This window comes from Mauremys mutica, unplaced genomic scaffold (assembly GCF_020497125.1).
Source record: "Mauremys mutica isolate MM-2020 ecotype Southern unplaced genomic scaffold, ASM2049712v1 Super-Scaffold_100127, whole genome shotgun sequence".
Classification (NCBI taxonomy): domain Eukaryota; kingdom Metazoa; phylum Chordata; order Testudines; family Geoemydidae; genus Mauremys; species Mauremys mutica.
In genome coordinates this window covers 1,114,875-1,118,973 of record NW_025423275.1, presented here as the reverse complement: position 1 = coordinate 1,118,973, position 4,099 = coordinate 1,114,875, and the positions used below count along the sequence as shown (strand labels likewise).

The window sequence follows — 4,099 nt, the reverse complement described above, 5'->3', positions numbered from 1 at the left end:
ACACCTGACTCCCTGCCATCACCACCGGGGCCTGACAAGCTTTGCTTGTGTTTGGATTCTGCAAAGCAGAGGAACAGGTGACGTTTTCCTTACAAGTTGTGTGTGAGTGAATCTTTGGCCATGTCTGCACTACAAAGTTGTTTCAGCAGAATTATATTGCTCAGGTGTGTGAAAAACACAAAACGCTACCTCGGTCGGCAGCTTGTGGCTGGTGTACACACTGCAATGCCACGTCTGGCGACAAAACTGCCCTGTTTTGGTGACAAAATAAAATGACTTTGATGAGAAGCCTAAAGCTTTTTGCAGCAAACTTAAAGTGAGAGAGTGTCAGTGTAGACACTGCTGTTCATTATATCACCGTAACTGGCCTCTGCCCGTATCCCACAATGCCCGCTGTGAACTCGCCTGCCCTGCATTCCTGCTACAGAGCCATGGGCCCCTCCCCTTTCATAGCTCTGGGAAGTTCTGACAGCTGAGCCTGCTGCTGTGCTCTGGCAGCCAGGAGCAAATCACTGCCGTGGATGCTGCTCTCTCCCGCCCTGCGAACACAGAGCCGGCAGCGGGAGCTTCCTTACAGTGTAGGGGGGCCACTGGCATCCGAACTGTGACACGACCAGGACATCCCTTCCCTCGAGGAGGCTCTTACCTTCTAAACAGGGATGTCTGTTTTCTAGTAAAATCAGGAAAAGGGAAGGAGAAAACTCGAAAGAGGTTCCTCCTGGTGCTTATGTCCGTGAACCCAAATACTCTCTCAGTCCTCAAAGAGAGACCCGGAGAAGGAGACTTGCTGAGGCAAAGCCACAGGGGTCTCTGAGGTTTCCCTGGCCCCTCACCCCTCTCCTGCCTGCCTGATGTCAGCATCTCTCTGTGAGGTCACCACCTCCCCACCAATAGTCTGAGGTCCTGCAAAAGGCCTTTGTGATGTCACTGCCACACCCCTCCCTTGCTGTGCTAATGTCCTGCCCCTGGCTAGGCACTTTGGAGGTTTAAGCTACTCCCTGTGGATTACCCCACTCAAGGAGCGTTCGTTCTAGGCAGCAAGCCGGCTAGACAGGAAAACATCAGATGCTGCTCCCAATGCTACACTCAGTTTTTCAGAAATTAGTAAAATTTATGTCCAGAAGGGACCATTAGAGCATCTAATCTGACCCCCTGCATATCACAGGCCTCCTGTATGACACAAGAGCTACTTTTGGAGCAAACACATTCCAGAAAGGCATCTAGTCTTCATTCAATGACATCAGGAGATGGAGAATCCACCACTTTCCTTGGTAGCTTGTTCCTGTGGTGAATCATCCTCATTGTTGAATATTTGTGCCTTAGTTGTAATATGAATTTGTCTCTTTTCACCTTCCAGCCATTGGGTCTTGTTATGCCTTTCTCTGCTCGATTAAAGAGCACTTTAATACCCAATCTTTTCTCTCCATTAAGGCCCTTCAACATTTCAGTGAAGTCACTTTTCATTCATGAAGGACCCCCCGCCGTCGAATTGCCACCGAAGACCCAGAGCTGAAGAATCTCCGGGGGCCCAGGCCCCACGAGAGTTTTCCAGAGCCCCCAGAGTTAGTGAAGAACCCCGCTCCAGGAGCCCCAAAACACTCTTGTGGGGGCCCCTGTGGGGCCCAGGGCAAATTGCCCCACTTACCCCCCGGGCAGCCCTGATGGGACCTGGAGCTACTGATATTTCAGGACTCCTGTGAGACGTTCAGCTGGTTGGTTTGCACTCTGCTCTCATTGCTTCCCTCTCAGGGCTCTCTCTCCTCCTGCGTCTCTGCTGCTCTCCTCCCCTAGACATTGAACCCAGCCGTTGCTGCTGCCAACACCAACTGGCAGAAGAGCCTATAAGTCCCCTGCCTGAGGGGAGGCCAATGCATGTGGGGGGCCATAAGCAATATGATATTTTCTATCTTATTCTCTATCCCTTTCTTAATGATTCCCAAGATTCTCTTTGCTTTTTTGACCGTCGTTGCACACTGAGTGGATGTTCTCAGAGAACTATCTGCAGTGACTCCAAGATCCCTCTTGAGTGGCAACAACTATTTTTGGCCTCGTCATTTTATATGTATAGTTGGGATTATGTTTTCCAATGTGCATCACTTTGCATTTATCAACAAATCTGCCATTTTGTTGCCCTTTCAACCAGTTTTGTGAGCTCTTTTAGTAACTCTTCGCAGGCTGCTTTCGACTTAACTTTCCTGAGTAGTTTTGGATCATCTGCAAATTTAGCCATCTCGCTGTTTACCCCTTTTTCCAGATCATTTATGAATATGTTGAATAGCACTTGTCCCAGAGCCCCTGGGGGACACCACTATTGACCTCTCTCCATTTTGAAAACTGACCATTTATTCCTACCTTGTAACCAGTTATTTACCCATGAGAGGACCTTCCCTCTCATCCCATGAGAGTGTAATAGAGCAGAATAGGGCTTCCTTGGGAGGGGGAGTGAACGGAGAATATATCAGGGGGTTGTGCACATTTACTGTCCTGGTGAAAAAGTCTGTCTGATACTCAGTCTTTACTGCTCCTGCCGGCTGCGACTGCTGAGGACATTTTCCTTCTCTACTCCAGGGTCTCTCTTCTGCCAGATTCTCAGCAAGTCAGGCGCCCTGCAGACTATGGCAGAGCAGTTTGGTAATAGGCTGCAGGACTCACCGCATAAGAATGTAGCTGCTGTAGCACCTAGACTGTCCATGGGCCAAATCCTGCAACCCAGGCAGCCCTGGATAACCTCCCACTGATGGTGATGGGAATTGAACCTTTGTAAGTAGCTGCTGGTACCTGAGGTCTCAACTATGGATTAAACTGGTGGCAAACACAGCTTCAGCCAAAGAAGTGAAGGATGTAAGTGAAAGAGCAAAGCCGGCCATCCGGGGAGCTGCTGCAGTCCCATCACCACAGCTGGAAGGGAGAAGAGGAAAAACTCCCTAAAGTGCTGGGAGCAGCCCTGAGAAAAGGAAGTTTGTCAGTGAGATCAGTAGCAATAACTGTGAAATGAAAAAGGGCTTTCTCCTCTGTACCAACATGGTTGAATTGTATTACTACACTGTGAGATAAAGCTTTAAAATATCCTGCTCTAATTTCAGGATGGGTCTGTAACCATAATCAGTCTCTGTGGGAAGTGGCCTCTAGATAGTGATCTTTGGGCAGAGCTGGCTGAAGAGCCTTCCTACTCACCAGGAGATCCTGGCTTGGCCTGCCAGTTCTTCCCTGCTGAACCTGGCTTTTCTGTCAGGCTCCTTTCTTTTATTTCTTCTCATGAAAAGAAAAGACCTCACTGCACAATCCTTGGAAGTGCTTGTTCATGACACAGACACCCTTCCTTGCAGCTAAGTCTTGTGGAAAGTGTTAAGTGGTAAATCTGGAGCTGATGGAAAGGTTACTATGACTCAAGTTGAGCTGAAGCTGCTGTGAGCACTAATCAGTATCTGATCATGGCAGCTTGTGGAAGAAGTGCATGTTAGAAGCCCTCTGTCAGCTCAGCTGTGGCTTTCCATGCACAGAGAGCCAGACAGCAAAAAGTCTGCAAGTCTTGAAGGAAATGGGGAATGTCTGTACTTTGGCATTTGAAGGTGTAGTCTTGGACCATGAAGTGGAGTGGTTGCAAAGGCTCTTTTGGGGAAGGCACCATGGCTTAGTTGGCTAAAGCGCCTGTCTAGTAAACAGGAGATCCTGGGTTCAACTCCCAGTGGTGCCTTGCTCCATAGCTTTCATCTCCTTTGCTCACATTTTCCTGTGACTTTCCAGGAAACAGAAGAGACCTCCCTTGACAATCCAAGTAATTGCTTGTGAAGGAAAAGGCTTCTTTCCAGCAGAGCGTTTGAGAGAATCAAATCCTCAGTCTGGAGTTGATCAAAAGGCTATTGGCATTGGCAAGGAGGTTGCTCCGGCTGCAATTTACTGTGACAGGAGAGCCTGTGTCATGCGCCCATGTGATTCGCTGGGGATATCTATGCACAGAGCCCCTTCTCGAGGGTTCTCTGCAGGGCTTGCAGGAAATGGAGAATTGCTGTCCTTTCACCTTTCATGTTATTGTTGATGAAAAATGGAGCAATTAGGGGAGAAGTCCCAGAGTGTGGCACCATGGCAGAGCTTGCCAAGA

At 48.9% G+C, this 4,099-nt stretch overlaps 1 non-coding gene across 1 annotated transcript; it reads left to right on the top strand.

Annotated features, from left to right (window-relative positions):
* Positions 1 to 3,620: 3,620 nt before the first annotated feature.
* On the top strand, positions 3,621 to 3,694 carry TRNAT-AGU. The gene has a single exon. It is a non-coding gene; the product is annotated as a tRNA-Thr (tRNA).
* Positions 3,695 to 4,099: the final 405 nt, after the last annotated feature.